The sequence below is a fragment of the Staurois parvus genome, unplaced genomic scaffold (assembly GCF_062004578.1).
Source record: "Staurois parvus isolate SC_StPar_1 unplaced genomic scaffold, SC_StPar_1.0 ptg002404l, whole genome shotgun sequence".
NCBI lineage: Eukaryota > Metazoa > Chordata > Amphibia > Anura > Ranidae > Staurois > Staurois parvus.
In genome coordinates this window covers 31,540-48,864 of record NW_028320200.1, presented here as the reverse complement: position 1 = coordinate 48,864, position 17,325 = coordinate 31,540, and the positions used below count along the sequence as shown (strand labels likewise).

General features: G+C 48.9%; 9 non-coding genes across 9 annotated transcripts; all 9 read left to right on the top strand.

The window, feature by feature from the left end:
- Nucleotides 1–1,094: 1,094 nt before the first annotated feature.
- Nucleotides 1,095–1,165, top strand: TRNAG-GCC (transfer RNA glycine (anticodon GCC)). The gene has a single exon. It is a non-coding gene; the product is annotated as a tRNA-Gly (tRNA).
- Nucleotides 1,166–2,054: 889 nt separating this feature from the next.
- Nucleotides 2,055–2,127, top strand: TRNAA-AGC (transfer RNA alanine (anticodon AGC)). Its single transcript has one exon. It is a non-coding gene; the product is annotated as a tRNA-Ala (tRNA).
- A 4,281-nt stretch (nt 2,128–6,408) lies between these two features.
- TRNAG-GCC (transfer RNA glycine (anticodon GCC)) lies at nt 6,409–6,479 on the top strand. Its single transcript has one exon. It is a non-coding gene; the product is annotated as a tRNA-Gly (tRNA).
- An 889-nt stretch (nt 6,480–7,368) lies between these two features.
- On the top strand, nt 7,369–7,441 carry TRNAA-AGC (transfer RNA alanine (anticodon AGC)). The gene has a single exon. It is a non-coding gene; the product is annotated as a tRNA-Ala (tRNA).
- A 1,624-nt stretch (nt 7,442–9,065) lies between these two features.
- On the top strand, nt 9,066–9,136 carry TRNAG-GCC (transfer RNA glycine (anticodon GCC)). Its single transcript has one exon. It is a non-coding gene; the product is annotated as a tRNA-Gly (tRNA).
- Nucleotides 9,137–10,025: 889 nt separating this feature from the next.
- TRNAA-AGC (transfer RNA alanine (anticodon AGC)) lies at nt 10,026–10,098 on the top strand. Its single transcript has one exon. It is a non-coding gene; the product is annotated as a tRNA-Ala (tRNA).
- A 4,274-nt stretch (nt 10,099–14,372) lies between these two features.
- On the top strand, nt 14,373–14,443 carry TRNAG-GCC (transfer RNA glycine (anticodon GCC)). The gene has a single exon. It is a non-coding gene; the product is annotated as a tRNA-Gly (tRNA).
- An 889-nt stretch (nt 14,444–15,332) lies between these two features.
- Nucleotides 15,333–15,405, top strand: TRNAA-AGC (transfer RNA alanine (anticodon AGC)). The gene has a single exon. It is a non-coding gene; the product is annotated as a tRNA-Ala (tRNA).
- Nucleotides 15,406–17,029: 1,624 nt separating this feature from the next.
- On the top strand, nt 17,030–17,100 carry TRNAG-GCC (transfer RNA glycine (anticodon GCC)). Its single transcript has one exon. It is a non-coding gene; the product is annotated as a tRNA-Gly (tRNA).
- The last annotated feature ends 225 nt before the right edge of the window (nt 17,101–17,325 follow it).

Genomic DNA, 17,325 nt, shown 5'->3' with positions numbered 1-17,325 from the left:
AGGCTTGGATTACAACTCTGTATAAAGACAATAAATCTTCCCTTGCGGAGTGGATGGAAAGATGTCATATTAACCCGGTACAGGTCAATGGTCAGAGGAAATATGGTGGCCCTCGTGCAGACTGGGTTGGAGAAGATCCTCTGTTTGGGACAGAAATATTTATCAACAATCTCCCTCAAGAAATCTATGAATAGATCAATGAATTCCACAGTTCAGACTGTTGGAATATTGTATGAGTTTTGTCTTAGGATGGACAGATTAGACAAGTGAAAGCAAAGAGCTGAAAGACAGCACATGTAGGGGACTTGGCGCATTGAGGGCTGGGTTTGTTGCCGGGCTGTCTGCGGTGTGCTCCCCGATTAATCAAAGCATTTTCTGGGTGAAAGAAAGCCCTTTGCCTAAGCAAAGAAAGAGAGATTGCCAGAGAAAAAGGTCAACTTAGCAGAGGATGGTTTCGATCCATCGACCTCTGGGTTATGGGCCCAGCACGCTTCCGCTGCGCCACTCTGCTCCAGGCCGGAAGACCCAGCAAAAATAGGAGGATGTAATATGCTACCGGTCCTACGGGACAAAAACTTCAGGAAATTCTTTGGCTGGGAGGCAACCTCGCCTGCCGCTCCACGGCCACTTTCCACATTCTGCTTATAGAAGGCTTTCATGGGAAAAGATCGGTTCCTCTCTGTTTCAGGCAGCTCCTATTGACTTTGCAGAGTCTCACATCAGGCCAATGTGGAGCCCCTCTAAAGATCTCCTACGGATGTGAATGGGGAGTGGGTCCATCCGGCAAAGTCGCAAGGTAGATTAATAGGCACTGACATTGATTTTGACAAGTCAACCCCAAGTCAAAGGTACTTAGAAAAAGCTCTGGCCCCGTCTTGGGGCTTTTCTTCTCCAATGGAAAGGCTTTCTAGCCTCAAAGACGCAATGGGCTGTCCTACATGTTCACAGTGGTGGTGTGTACGGCTGAAGAAAGGCATGTCTTTGGGTGGACTTGACCCACATCTGAATGTATTCACAGAGATGGTTACCATGGCCTAAAGCAGCACCTTTTAGCACCTGTCAGGCCAGGAAAGCCACATGTGTCCTGCCAAAGAGCATTGGTGGTTCAGTGGTAGAATTCTCGCCTGCCACGCGGGAGGCCCGGGTTCGATTCCCGGCCAATGCAATTATGCTCACTTTCTATCCAGCTATCGCCTCACAGGTAGCTCAGTATCCCGCCGCCCCCAGATATCCAGTACCTTGGAAGGTGTCAAGGCTCATGTGTATTGTCTAGAACCTGCTAGTCGGTGTGAGCCTTTTTGAAACCACCTCCTTCAAATGACATCATGGAAAGCCATGGGGCCATACCGAAGGAAATGGTTGTTAGTCGCCCACGGACATGCTTGGAGGTGCCACTCTGCCACCAAGGGTTCCATGGATAACACCAGAACCCTCGCTACTGGCTGGAGAAGGAGCTTCTTCCCAAGGGATTCTGCTGTCCAAAGTCTCAGGAAAGAAAAAAGGGGCCTCTGTGGAGGAAGAGTGAAAACCTTTGAAATTGGGAAAATGGAGGCTGTCTTGGTGTCTAGCGGCCACAGCCTAACCCATCAATGCTGACACGGGGAGGTGCCTGGAGATATAGCTATCTAACGTGGTAGGTGTTCTGATGCCATCTGATGGTTGGTTTCCAGATTGCATTCTGGGTGATCTTAGATGTATATACAGCATTTAAATGTGAAGCTGCAAGTAGTAAAAAATGAGGAAATATATCTATGCTTTGAGTCTGTGGAATGTAGACCTAATGTGTCATGTCAATAAGCAGCGTACGGGGTAAAAAGGTGATTTTTAATCCTTTGCGCTTGAAGATTGCATCTCTGGCAACTGTGCTAGTGAGAGAGGCAATTGTTGGTGGCAGTGAAGGAGTTGATTGCTGGCAGGTGGTATATAGCACTGGGATGCTGCATTGTGCTGTGCTGAATGAAACACAGTTACACAAAACAGATGGTGGACTTTATGCCGCGTAGCACATAAGAGAGCAGTGATCAACGAGAGCGCAAAGAAAGCACCGGAGCCAAGGGGGATTAGCTCAAGTGGTAGAGCGCTCGCTTAGCATGCGAGAGGTAGCGGGATCAATGCCCGCATCCTCCAAAGGAAAGCCCTCATGTGGGGTGACCTGCTTTGGATTTTTTTTTTCTTCAGGCTCGGCACTGAGCGCTGTGGGAAAAGCCTCGCCTCTCTAGTCAAAAGGCCAAGCAGGAGTCATCCTCGTAACATGTGCCATGGCGTTGACACTCTCGGGCAGATGTGGCTTCAGCCCATAAATTGACACAGAAGGACTAACACAAAGCATAAAGTGCTTGCTTTGCCTGCCAGAAGTCGCGCAAGGCAGTGTTGGACCAAAGCAATCTATTACCCAAAGCACGGCCAGCCTTCCATGGCCAAGAGACAATATTCCATTAGTGCAAAAAGTGCAAGTGCCATGTAGAAGCTGAGAGGTTTCCACTGGTTTTATCACCACAATCACGTCCCACTTCCTTGACACAGAAGTGTCACAGACCCAACCAGAACAGGGCTTTTGGAGGGAACTAGGGGCTAGCCTTCTGCCCACTGATTAGGGCCCATGGAGAGAGCAGATCATTCTCCAATGATGGACAACAACGCGATGAACGCTGAGAGCGAGGCTTGGATTACAACTCTGTATAAAGACAATAAATCTTCCCTTGCGGAGTGGATGGAAAGATGTCATATTAACCCGGTACAGGTCAATGGTCAGAGGAAATATGGTGGCCCTCGTGCAGACTGGGTTGGAGAAGATCCTCTGTTTGGGACTGAAATATTTATCAACAATCTCCCTCAAGAAATCTATGAATAGATCAATGAATTCCACAGTTCAGACTGTTGGAATATTGTATGAGTTTTGTCTTAGGATGGACAGATTAGACAAGTGAAAGCAAAGAGCTGAAAGACAGCACGTGTAAGGGACTTGGCGCATTGAGGGCTGGGTTTGTTGCCGGGCTGTCTGCGGTGTGCTCCCCGATTAATCAAAGCATTTTCTGGGTGAAAGAAAGCCCTTTGCCTAAGCAAAGAAAGAGAGATTGCCAGAGAAAAAGGTCAACTTAGCAGAGGATGGTTTCGATCCATCGACCTCTGGGTTATGGGCCCAGCACGCTTCCGCTGCGCCACTCTGCTCCAGGCCGGAAGACCCAGCAAAAATAGGAGGATGTAATATGCTACCGGTCCTACGGGACAACAACTTCAGGAAATTCTTTGGCTGGGAGGCAACCTCGCCTGCCGCTCCACGGCCACTTTCCACATTCTGCTTATAGAAGGCTTTCATGGGAAAAGATCGGTTCCTCTCTGTTTCAGGCAGCTCCTATTGACTTTGCAGAGTCTCACATCAGGCCAATGTGGAGCCCCTCTAAAGATCTCCTACGGATGTGAATGGGGAGTGGGTCCATCCGGCAAAGTCGCAAGGTAGATTAATAGGCACTGACATTGATTTTGACAAGTCAACCCCAAGTCAAAGGTACTTAGAAAAAGCTCTGGCCCAGTCTTGGGGCTTTTCTTCTCCAATGGAAAGGCTTTCTAGCCTCAAAGACGCAATGGGCTGTCCTACATGTTCACAGTGGTGGTGTGTACGGCTGAAGAAAGGCATGTCTTTGGGTGGACTTGACCCACATCTGAATGTATTCACAGAGATGGTTACCATGGCCTAAAGCAGCACCTTTTAGCACCTGTCAGGCCAGGGAAGCCACATGTGTCCTGCCAAAGAGCATTGGTGGTTCAGTGGTAGAATTCTCGCCTGCCGCGCGGGAGGCCCTGGTTCGATTCCTGGCCAATGCAATTATGCTCACTTTCTATCCAGCTATCGCCTCACAGGTAGCTCAGTATCCCGCCGCCCCCAGATATCCAGTACCTTGGAAGGTGTCAAGGCTCATGTGTATTGTCTAGAACCTGCTAGTCGGTGTGAGCCTTTTTGAAACCACCTCCTTCAAATGACATCATGGAAAGCCATGGGGCCATACCGAAGGAAATGGTTGTTAGTCGCCCACGGACATGCTTGGAGGTGCCACTCTGCCACCAAGGGTTCCATGGATAACACCAGAACCCTCGCTACTGGCTGGAGAAGGAGCTTCTTCCCAAGGGATTCTGCTGTCCAAAGTCTCAGGAAAGAAAAAAGGGACCTCTGTGGAGGAAGAGTGAAAACCTTTGAAATTGGGAAAATGGAGGCTGTCTTGGTGTCTAGCGGCCACAGCCTAACCCATCAATGCTGACACGGGGAGGTGCCTGGAGATATAGCTATCTAACGTGGTAGGTGTTCTGATGCCATCTGATGGTTGGTTTCCAGATTGCATTCTGGGTGATCTTAGATGTATATACAGCATTTAAATGTGAAGCTGCAAGTAGTAAAAAATGAGGAAATATATCTATGCTTTGAGTCTGTGGAATGTAGACCTAATGTGTCATGTCAATAAGCAGCGTACGGGGTAAAAAGGTGATTTTTAATCCTTTGCGCTTGAAGATTGCATCTCTGGCAACAGTGCTAGTGAGAGAGGCAATTGTTGGTGGCAGTGAAGGAGTTGATTGCTGGCAGGTGGTATATAGCACTGGGATGCTGCATTGTGCTGTGCTGAATGAAACACAGTTACACAAAACAGATGGTGGACTTTATGCCGCGTAGCACATAAGAGAGCAGTGATCAACGAGAGCGCAAAGAAAGCACCGGAGCCAAGGGGGATTAGTTCAAGTGGTAGAGCGCTCGCTTAGCATGCGAGAGGTAGCGGGATCAATGCCCGCATCCTCCAAAGGAAAGCCCTCACGTGGGGTGACCTGCTTTGGATTTTTTTTTTCTTCAGGCTCGGCACTGAGCGCTGTGGGAAAAGCCTCGCCTCTCTAGTCAAAAGGCCAAGCAGGAGTCATCCTCGTAACATGTGCCATGGCGTTGACACTCTCGGGCAGATGTGGCTTCAGCCCATAAATTGACACAGAAGGACTAACACAAAGCATAAAGTGCTTGCTTTGCCTGCCAGAAGTCGCGCAAGGCAGTGTTGGACCAAAGCAATCTATTACCCAAAGCACGGCCAGCCTTCCATGGCCAAGAGACAATATTCCATTAGTGCAAAAAGTGCAAGTGCCATGTAGAAGCTGAGAGGTTTCCACTGGTTTTATCACCACAATCACGTCCCACTTCCTTGACACAGAAGTGTCACAGACCCAACCAGAACAGGGCTTTTGGAGGGAACTAGGGGCTAGCCTTCTGCCCACTGATTAGGGCCCATGGAGAGAGCAGATCATTCTCCAATGATGGACAACAACGCGATGAACGCTGAGAGCGAGGCTTGGATTACAACTCTGTATAAAGACAATAAATCTTCCCTTGCGGAGTGGATGGAAAGATGTCATATTAACCCGGTACAGGTCAATGGTCAGAGGAAATATGGTGGCCCTCGTGCAGACTGGGTCTGAGAAGATCCTCTGTTTGGGACAGAAATATTTATCAACAATCTCCCTCAAGAAATCTATGAATAGATCAATGAATTCCACAGTTCAGACTGTTGGAATATTGTATGAGTTTTGTCTTAGGATGGACAGATTAGACAAGTGAAAGCAAAGAGCTGAAAGACAGCACGTGTAGGGGACTTGGCTCATTGAGGGCTGGGTTTGTTGCCGGGCTGTCTGCGGTGTGCTCCCCGATTAATCAAAGCATTTTCTGGGTGAAAGAAAGCCCTTTGCCTAAGCAAAGAAAGAGAGATTGCCAGAGAAAAAGGTCAACTTAGCAGAGGATGGTTTCGATCCATCGACCTCTGGGTTATGGGCCCAGCACGCTTCCGCTGCGCCACTCTGCTCCAGGCCGGAAGACCCAGCAAAAATAGGAGGATGTAATATGCTACCGGTCCTATGGGACAAAAACTTCAGGAAATTCTTTGGCTGGGAGGCAACCTCTCCTGCCGCTCCACGGCCACTTTCCACATTCTGCTTATAGAAGGCTTTCATGGGAAAAGATCGGTTCCTCTCTGTTTCAGGCAGCTCCTATTGACTTTGCAGAGTATCACATCAGGCCAATGTGGAGCCCCTCTAAAGATCTCCTACGGATGTGAATGGGGAGTGGGTCCATCCGGCAAAGTCGCAAGGTAGATTAATAGGCACTGACATTGATTTTGACAAGTCAACCCCAAGTCAAAGGTACTTAGAAAAAGCTCTGGCCCCGTCTTGGGGCTTTTCTTCTCTAATGGAAAGGCTTTCTAGCCTCAAAGACGCAATGGGCTGTCCTACATGTTCACAGTGGTGGTGTGTACGGCTGAAGAAAGGCATGTCTTTGGGTGGACTTGACCCACATCTGAATGTATTCACAGAGATGGTTACCATGGCCTAAAGCAGCACCTTTTAGCACCTGTCAGGCCAGGGAAGCCACATGTGTCCTGCCAAAGAGCATTGGTGGTTCAGTGGTAGAATTCTCGCCTGCCACGCGGGAGGCCCGGGTTCGATTCCCGGCCAATGCAATTATGCTCACTTTCTATCCAGCTATCGCCTCACAGGTAGCTCAGTATCCCGCCGCCCCCAGATATCCAGTACCTTGGAAGGTGTCAAGGCTCATGTGTATTGTCTAGAACCTGCTAGTCGGTGTGAGCCTTTTTGAAACCACCTCCTTCAAATGACATCATGGAAAGCCATGGGGCCATACCGAAGGAAATGGTTGTTAGTCGCCCACGGACATGCTTGGAGGTGCCACTCTGCCACCAAGGGTTCCATGGATAACACCAGAACCCTCGCTACTGGCTGGAGAAGGAGCTTCTTCCCAAGGGATTCTGCTGTCCAAATTCTCAGGAAAGAAAAAAGGGACCTCTGTGGAGGAAGAGTGAAAACCTTTGAAATTGGGAAAATGGAGGCTGTCTTGGTGTCTAGCGGCCACAGCCTAACCCATCAATGCTGACACGGGGAGGTGCCTGGAGATATAGCTATCTAACGTGGTAAGTGTTCTGATGCCATCTGATGGTTGGTTTCCAGATTGCATTCTGGGTGATCTTAGATGTATATACAGCATTTAAATGTGAAGCTGCAAGTAGTAAAAAATGAGGAAATATATCTATGCTTTGAGTCTGTGGAATGTAGACCTAATGTGTCATGTCAATAAGCAGCGTACGGGGTAAAAAGGTGATTTTTAATCCTTTGCGCTTGAAGATTGCATCTCTGGCAACAGTGCTAGTGAGAGAGGCAATTGTTGGTGGCAGTGAAGGAGTTGATTGCTGGCAGGTGGTATATAGCACTGGGATGCTGCATTGTGCTGTGCTGAATGAAACACAGTTACACAAAACAGATGGTGGACTTTATGCCGCGTAGCACATAAGAGAGCAGTGATCAACGAGAGCGCAAAAAAAGCACCGGAGCCAAGGGGGATTAGCTCAAGTGGTAGAGCGCTCGCTTAGCATGCGAGAGGTAGCGGGATCAATGCCCGCATCCTCCAAAGGAAAGCCCTCACGTGGGGTGACCTGCTTTGGATTTTTTTTTTCTTCAGGCTCGGCACTGAGCGCTGTGGGAAAAGCCTCGCCTCTCTAGTCAAAAGGCCAAGCAGGAGTCATCCTCGTAACATGTGCCATGGCGTTGACACTCTCGGGCAGATGTGGCTTCAGCCCATAAATTGACACAGAAGGACTAACACAAAGCATAAAGTGCTTGCTTTGCCTGCCAGAAGTCGCGCAAGGCAGTGTTGGACCAAAGCAATCTATTACCCAAAGCACGGCCAGCCTTCCATGGCCAAGAGACAATATTCCATTAGTGCAAAAAGTGCAAGTGCCATGTAGAAGCTGAGAGGTTTCCACTGGTTTTATCACCACAATCACGTCCCACTTCCTTGACACAGAAGTGTCACAGACCCAACCAGAACAGGGCTTTTGGAGGGAACTAGGGGCTAGCCTTCTGCCCACTGATTAGGGCCCATAGAGAGGGCAGATCATTCTCCAATGATGGACAACAACGCGATGAACGCTGAGAGCGAGGCTTGGATTACAACTCTGTATAAAGACAATAAATCTTCCCTTGCGGAGTGGATGGAAAGATGTCATATTAACCCGGTACAGGTCAATGGTCAGAGGAAATATGGTGGCCCTCGTGCAGACTGGGTTGGAGAAGATCCTCTGTTTGGGACAGAAATATTTATCAACAATCTCCCTCAAGAAATCTATGAATAGATCAATGAATTCCACAGTTCAGACTGTTGGAATATTGTATGAGTTTTGTCTTAGGATGGACAGATTAGACAAGTGAAAGCAAAGAGCTGAAAGACAGCACGTGTAGGGGACTTGGCGCATTGAGGGCTGGGTTTGTTGCCGGGCTGTCTGCGGTGTGCTCCCCGATTAATCAAAGCATTTTCTGGGTGAAAGAAAGCCCTTTGCCTAAGCAAAGAAAGAGAGATTGCCAGAGAAAAAGGTCAACTTAGCAGAGGATGGTTTCGATCCATCGACCTCTGGGTTATGGGCCCAGCACGCTTCCGCTGCGCCACTCTGCTCCAGGCCGGAAGACCCAGCAAAAATAGGAGGATGTAATATGCTACCGGTCCTACGGGACAAAAACTTCAGGAAATTCTTTGGCTGGGAGGCAACCTTGCCTGCCGCTCCACGGCCACTTTCCACATTCTGCTTATAGAAGGCTTTCATGGGAAAAGATCGGTTCCTCTCTGTTTCAGGCAGCTCCTATTGACTTTGCAGAGTCTCACATCAGGCCAATGTGGAGCCCCTCTAAAGATCTCCTACGGATGTGAATGGGGAGTGGGTCCATCCGGCAAAGTCGCAAGGTAGATTAATAGGCACTGACATTGATTTTGACAAGTCAACCCCAAGTCAAAGGTACTTAGAAAAAGCTCTGGCCCAGTCTTGGGGCTTTTCTTCTCCAATGGAAAGGCTTTCTAGCCTCAAAGACGCAATGGGCTGTCCTACATGTTCACAGTGGTGGTGTGTACGGCTGAAGAAAGGCATGTCTTTGGGTGGACTTGACCCACATCTGAATGTATTCACAGAGATGGTTACCATGGCCTAAAGCAGCACCTTTTAGCACCTGTCAGGCCAGGGAAGCCACATGTGTCCTGCCAAAGAGCATTGGTGGTTCAGTGGTAGAATTCTCGCCTGCCACGCGGGAGGCCCGGGTTCGATTCCCGGCCAATGCAATTATGCTCACTTTCTATCCAGCTATCGCCTCACAGGTAGCTCAGTATCCCGCCGCCCCCAGATATCCAGTACCTTGGAAGGTGTCAAGGCTCATGTGTATTGTATAGAACCTGCTAGTCGGTGTGAGCCTTTTTGAAACCACCTCCTTCAAATGACATCATGGAAAGCCATGGGGCCATACCGAAGGAAATGGTTGTTAGTCGCCCACGGACATGCTTGGAGGTGCCACTCTGCCACCAAGGGTTCCATGGATAACACCAGAACCCTCGCTACTGGCTGGAGAAGGAGCTTCTTCCCAAGGGATTCTGCTGTCCAAAGTCTCAGGAAAGAAAAAAGGGACCTCTGTGGAGGAAGAGTGAAAACCTTTGAAATTGGGAAAATGGAGGCTGTCTTGGTGTCTAGCGGCCACAGCCTAACCCATCAATGCTGACACGGGGAGGTGCCTGGAGATATAGCTATCTAACGTGGTAGGTGTTCTGATGCCATCTGATGGTTGGTTTCCAGATTGCATTCTGGGTGATCTTAGATGTATATACAGCATTTAAATGTGAAGCTGCAAGTAGTAAAAAATGAGGAAATATATCTATGCTTTGAGTCTGTGGAATGTAGACCTAATGTGTCATGTCAATAAGCAGCGTACGGGGTAAAAAGGTGATTTTTAATCCTTTGCGCTTGAAGATTGCATCTCTGGCAACAGTGCTAGTGAGAGAGGCAATTGTTGGTGGCAGTGAAGGAGTTGATTGCTGGCAGGTGGTATATAGCACTGGGATGCTGCATTGTGCTGTGCTGAATGAAACACAGTTACACAAAACAGATGGTGGACTTTATGCCGCGTAGCACATAAGAGAGCAGTGATCAACAAGAGCGCAAAGAAAGCACCGGAGCCAAGGGGGATTAGCTCAAGTGGTAGAGCGCTCGCTTAGCATGCGAGAGGTAGCGGGATCAATGCCCGCATCCTCCAAAGGAAAGCCCTCACGTGGGGTGACCTGCTTTGGATTTTTTTTTTCTTCAGGCTCGGCACTGAGCGCTGTGGGAAAAGCCTCGCCTCTCTAGTCAAAAGGCCAAGCAGGAGTCATCCTCGTAACATGTGCCATGGCGTTGACACTCTCGGGCAGATGTGGCTTCAGCCCATAAATTGACACAGAAGGACTAACACAAAGCATAAAGTGCTTGCTTTGCCTGCCAGAAGTCGCGCAAGGCAGTGTTGGACCAAAGCAATCTATTACCCAAAGCACGGCCAGCCTTCCATGGCCAAGAGACAATATTCCATTAGTGCAAAAAGTGCAAGTGCCATGTAGAAGCTGAGAGGTTTCCACTGGTTTTATCACCACAATCACGTCCCACTTCCTTGACACAGAAGTGTCACAGACCCAACCAGAACAGGGCTTTTGGAGGGAACTAGGGGCTAGCCTTCTGCCCACTGATTAGGGCCCATGGAGAGAGCAGATCATTCTCCAATGATGGACAACAACGCGATGAACGCTGAGAGCGAGGCTTGGATTACAACTCTGTATAAAGACAATAAATCTTCCCTTGCGGAGTGGATGGAAAGATGTCATATTAACCCGGTACAGGTCAATGGTCAGAGGAAATATGGTGGCCCTCGTGCAGACTGGGTTGGAGAAGATCCTCTGTTTGGGACAGAAATATTTATCAACAATCTCCCTCAAGAAATCTATGAATAGATCAATGAATTCCACAGTTCAGACTGTTGGAATATTGTATGAGTTTTGTCTTAGGATGGACAGATTTGACAAGTGAAAGCAAAGAGCTGAAAGTCAGCACGTGTAGGGGACTTGGCGCATTGAGGGCTGGGTTTGTTGCCGGGCTGTCTGCGGTGTGCTCCCCGATTAATCAAAGCATTTTCTGGGTGAAAGAAAGCCCTTTGCCTAAGCAAAGAAAGAGAGATTGCCAGAGAAAAAGGTCAACTTAGCAGAGGATGGTTTCGATCCATCGACCTCTGGGTTATGGGCCCAGCACGCTTCCGCTGCGCCACTCTGCTCCAGGCTGGAAGACCCAGCAAAAATAGGAGGATGTAATATGCTACCGGTCCTACGGGACAACAACTTCAGGAAATTCTTTGGCTGGGAGGCAACCTCGCCTGCCGCTCCACGGCCACTTTCCACATTCTGCTTATAGAAGGCTTTCATGGGAAAAGATCGGTTCCTCTCTGTTTCAGGCAGCTCCTATTGACTTTGCAGAGTCTCACATCAGGCCAATGTGGAGCCCCTCTAAAGATCTCCTACGGATGTGAATGGGGAGTGGGTCCATCCGGCAAAGTCGCAAGGTAGATTAATAGGCACTGACATTGATTTTGACAAGTCAACCCCAAGTCAAAGGTACTTAGAAAAAGCTCTGGCCCAGTCTTGGGGCTTTTCTTCTCCAATGGAAAGGCTTTCTAGCCTCAAAGACGCAATGGGCTGTCCTACATGTTCACAGTGGTGGTGTGTACGGCTGAAGAAAGGCATGTCTTTGGGTGGACTTGACCCACATCTGAATGTATTCACAGAGATGGTTACCATGGCCTAAAGCAGCACCTTTTAGCACCTGTCAGGCCAGGGAAGCTACATGTGTCCTGCCAAAGAGCATTGGTGGTTCAGTGGTAGAATTCTCGCCTGCCACGCGGGAGGCCCGGGTTCGATTCCCAGCCAATGCAATTATGCTCACTTTCTATCCAGCTATCGCCTCACAGGTAGCTCAGTATCCCCCAGATATCCAGTACCTTGGAAGGTGTCAAGGCTCATGTGTATTGTCTAGAACCTGCTAGTCGGTGTGAGCCTTTTTGAAACCACCTCCTTCAAATGACATCATGGAAAGCCATGGGGCCATACCGAAGGAAATGGTTGTTAGTCGCCCACGGACATGCTTGGAGGTGCCACTCTGCCACCAAGGGTTCCCTGGATAACACCAGAACCCTCGCTACTGGCTGGAGAAGGAGCTTCTTCCCAAGGGATTCTGCTGTCCAAAGTCTCAGGAAAGAAAAAAGGGACCTCTGTGGAGGAAGAGTGAAAACCTTTGAAATTGGGAAAATGGAGGCTGTCTTGGTGTCTAGCGGCCACAGCCTAACCCATCAATGCTGACACGGGGAGGTGCCTGGAGATATAGCTATCTAACGTGGTAGGTGTTCTGATGCCATCTGATGGTTGGTTTCCAGATTGCATTCTGGGTGATCTTAGATGTATATACAGCATTTAAATGTGAAGCTGCAAGTAGTAAAAAATGAGGAAATATATCTATGCTTTGAGTCTGTGGAATGTAGACCTAATGTGTCATGTCAATAAGCAGCGTACGGGGTAAAAAGGTGATTTTTAATCCTTTGCGCTTGAAGATTGCATCTCTGGCAACAGTGCTAGTGAGAGAGGCAATTGTTGGTGGCAGTGAAGGAGTTGATTGCTGGCAGGTGGTATATAGCACTGGGATGCTGCATTGTGCTGTGCTGAATGAAACACAGTTACACAAAACAGATGGTGGACTTTATGCCGCGTAGCACATAAGAGAGCAGTGATCAACGAGAGCACAAAGAAAGCACCGGAGCCAAGGGGGATTAGTTCAAGTGGTAGAGCGCTCGCTTAGCATGCGAGAGGTAGCGGGATCAATGCCCGCATCCTCCAAAGGAAAGCCCTCACGTGGGGTGACCTGCTTTGGATTTTTTTTTTCTTCAGGCTCGGCACTGAGCGCTGTGGGAAAAGCCTCGCCTCTCTAGTCAAAAGGCCAAGCAGGAGTCATCCTCGTAACATGTGCCATGGCGTTGACACTCTCGGGCAGATGTGGCTTCAGCCCATAAATTGACACAGAAGGACTAACACAAAGCATAAAGTGCTTGCTTTGCCTGCCAGAAGTCGCGCAAGGCAGTGTTGGACCAAAGCAATCTATTACCCAAAGCACGGCCAGCCTTCCATGGCCAAGAGACAATATTCCATTAGTGCAAAAAGTGCAAGTGCCATGTAGAAGCTGAGAGGTTTCCACTGGTTTTATCACCACAATCACGTCCCACTTCCTTGACACAGAAGTGTCACAGACCCAACCAGAACAGGGCTTTTGGAGGGAACTAGGGGCTAGCCTTCTGCCCACTGATTAGGGCCCATGGAGAGAGCAGATCATTCTCCAATGATGGACAACAACGCGATGAACGCTGAGAGCGAGGCTTGGATTACAACTCTGTATAAAGACAATAAATCTTCCCTTGCGGAGTGGATGGAAAGATGTCATATTAACCCGCTACAGGTCAATGGTCAGAGGAAATATGGTGGCCCTCGTGCAGACTGGGTTGGAGAAGATCCTCTGTTTGGGACAGAAATATTTATCAACAATCTCCCTCAAGAAATCTATGAATAGATCAATGAATTCCACAGTTCAGACTGTTGGAATATTGTATGAGTTTTGTCTTAGGATGGACAGATTAGACAAGTGAAAGCAAAGAGCTGAAAGACAGCACGTGTAGGGGACTTGGCGCATTGAGGGCTGGGTTTGTTGCCGGGCTGTCTGCGGTGTGCTCCCCGATTAATCAAAGCATTTTCTGGGTGAAAGAAAGCCCTTTGCCTAAGCAAAGAAAGAGAGATTGCCAGAGAAAAAGGTCAACTTAGCAGAGGATGGTTTCGATCCATCGACCTCTGGGTTATGGGCCCAGCACGCTTCCGCTGCGCCACTCTGCTCCAGGCCAAAAGACCCTGCAAAAATAGGAGGATGTAATATGCTACCGGTCCTACGGGACAAAAACTTCAGGAAATTCTTTGGCTGGGAGGCAACCTCGCCTGCCGCTCCACGGCCATTTTCCACATTCTGCTTATAGAAGGCTTTCATGGGAAAAGATCGGTTCCTCTCTGTTTCAGGCAGCTCCTATTGACTTTGCAGAGTCTCACATCAGGCCAATGTGGAGCCCCTCTAAAGATCTCCTACGGATGTGAATGGGGAGTGGGTCCATCCGGCAAAGTCGCAAGGTAGATTAATAGGCACTGACATTGATTTTGACAAGTCAACCCCAAGTCAAAGGCACTTAGAAAAAGCTCTGGCCCAGTCTTGGGGCTTTTCTTCTCCAATGGAAAGGCTTTCTAGCCTCAAAGACGCAATGGGCTGTCCTACATGTTCACAGTGGTGATGTGTACGGCTGAAGAAAGGCATGTCTTTGGGTGGACTTGACCCACATCTGAATGTATTCACAGAGATGGTTACCATGGCCTAAAGCAGCACCTTTTAGCACCTGTCAGGCCAGGGAAGCCACATGTGTCCTGCCAAAGAGCATTGGTGGTTCAGTGGTAGAATTCTCGCCTGCCACGCGGGAGGCCCGGGTTCGATTCCCGGCCAATGCAATTATGCTCACTTTCTATCCAGCTATCGCCTCACAGGTAGCTCAGTATCCCGCCGCCCCCAGATATCCAGTACCTTGGAAGGTGTCAAGGCTCATGTGTATTGTCTAGAAACTGCTAGTCGGTGTGAGCCTTTTTGAAACCACCTCCTTCAAATGACATCATGGAAAGCCATGGGGCCATACCGAAGGAAATGGTTGTTAGTCGCCCACGGACATGCTTGGAGGTGCCACTCTGCCACCAAGGGTTCCATGGATAACACCAGAACCCTCGCTACTGGCTGGAGAAGGAGCTTCTTCCCAAGGGATTCTGCTGTCCAAAGTCTCAGGAAAGAAAAAAGGGACCTCTGTGGAGGAAGAGTGAAAACCTTTGAAATTGGGAAAATGGAGGCTGTCTTGGTGTCTAGCGGCCACAGCCTAACCCATCAATGCTGACACGGGGAGGTGCCTGGAGATATAGCTATCTAACGTGGTAGGTGTTCTGATGCCATCTGATGGTTGGTTTCCAGATTGCATTCTGGGTGATCTTAGATGTATATACAGCATTTAAATGTGAAGCTGCAAGTAGTAAAAAATGAGGAAATATATCTATGCTTTGAGTCTGTGGAATGTAGACCTAATGTGTCATGTCAATAAGCAGCGTACGGGGTAAAAAGGTGATTTTTAATCCTTTGCGCTTGAAGATTGCATCTCTGGCAACAGTGCTAGTGAGAGAGGCAATTGTTGGTGGCAGTGAAGGAGTTGATTGCTGGCAGGTGGTATATAGCACTGGGATGCTGCATTGTGCTGTGCTGAATGAAACACAGTTACACAAAACAGATGGTGGACTTTATGCCGCGTAGCACATAAGAGAGCAGTGATCAACGAGAGCGCAAAGAAAGCACCGGAGCCAAGGGGGATTAGCTCAAGTGGTAGAGCGCTCGCTTAGCATGCGAGAGGTAGCGGGATCAATGCCCGCATCCTCCAAAGGAAAGCCCTCACGTGGGGTGACCTGCTTTGGATTTTTTTTTTCTTCAGGCTCGGCACTGAGCGCTGTGGGAAAAGCCTCGCCTCTCTAGTCAAAAGGCCAAGCAGGAGTCATCCTCGTAACATGTGCCATGGCGTTGACACTCTCGGGCAGATGTGGCTTCAGCCCATAAATTGACACAGAAGGACTAACACAAAGCATAAAGTGCTTGCTTTGCCTGCCAGAAGTCGCGCAAGGCAGTGTTGGACCAAAGCAATCTATTACCCAAAGCACGGCCAGCCTTCCATGGCCAAGAGACAATATTCCATTAGTGCAAAAAGTGCAAGTGCCATGTAGAAGCTGAGAGGTTTCCACTGGTTTTATCACCACAATCACGTCCCACTTCCTTGACACAGAAGTGTCACAGACCCAACCAGAACAGGGCTTTTGGAGGGAACTAGGGGCTAGCCTTCTGCCCACTGATTAGGGCCCATGGAGAGAGCAGATCATTCTCCAATGATGGACAACAACGCGATGAACGCTGAGAGCGAGGCTTGGATTACAACTCTGTATAAAGACAATAAATCTTCCCTTGCGGAGTGGATGGAAAGATGTCATATTAACCCGGTACAGGTCAATGGTCAGAGGAAATATGGTGGCCCTCGTGCAGACTGGGTCTGAGAAGATCCTCTGTTTGGGACAGAAATATTTATCAACAATCTCCCTCAAGAAATCTATGAATAGATCAATGAATTCCACAGTTCAGACTGTTGGAATATTGTATGAGTTTTGTCTTAGGATGGACAGATTAGACAAGTGAAAGCAAAGAGCTGAAAGACAGCACGTGTAGGGGACTTGGCTCATTGAGGGCTGGGTTTGTTGCCGGGCTGTCTGCGGTGTGCTCCCCGATTAATCAAAGCATTTTCTGGGTGAAAGAAAGCCCTTTGCCTAAGCAAAGAAAGAGAGATTGCCAGAGAAAAAGGTCAACTTAGCAGAGGATGGTTTCGATCCATCGACCTCTGGGTTATGGGCCCAGCACGCTTCCGCTGCGCCACTCTGCTCCAGGCCGGAAGACCCAGCAAAAATAGGAGGATGTAATATGCTACCGGTCCTATGGGACAAAAACTTCAGGAAATTCTTTGGCTGGGAGGCAACCTCTCCTGCCGCTCCACGGCCACTTTCCACATTCTGCTTATAGAAGGCTTTCATGGGAAAAGATCGGTTCCTCTCTGTTTCAGGCAGCTCCTATTGACTTTGCAGAGTATCACATCAGGCCAATGTGGAGCCCCTCTAAAGATCTCCTACGGATGTGAATGGGGAGTGGGTCCATCCGGCAAAGTCGCAAGGTAGATTAATAGGCACTGACATTGATTTTGACAAGTCAACCCCAAGTCAAAGGTACTTAGAAAAAGCTCTGGCCCCGTCTTGGGGCTTTTCTTCTCTAATGGAAAGGCTTTCTAGCCTCAAAGACGCAATGGGCTGTCCTACATGTTCACAGTGGTGGTGTGTACGGCTGAAGAAAGGCATGTCTTTGGGTGGACTTGACCCACATCTGAATGTATTCACAGAGATGGTTACCATGGCCTAAAGCAGCACCTTTTAGCACCTGTCAGGCCAGGGAAGCCACATGTGTCCTGCCAAAGAGCATTGGTGGTTCAGTGGTAGAATTCTCGCCTGCCACGCGGGAGGCCCGGGTTCGATTCCCGGCCAATGCAATTATGCTCACTTTCTATCCAGCTATCGCCTCACAGGTAGCTCAGTATCCCGCCGCCCCCAGATATCCAGTACCTTGGAAGGTGTCAAGGCTCATGTGTATTGTCTAGAACCTGCTAGTCGGTGTGAGCCTTTTTGAAACCACCTCCTTCAAATGACATCATGGAAAGCCATGGGGCCATACCGAAGGAAATGGTTGTTAGTCGCCCACGGACATGCTTGGAGGT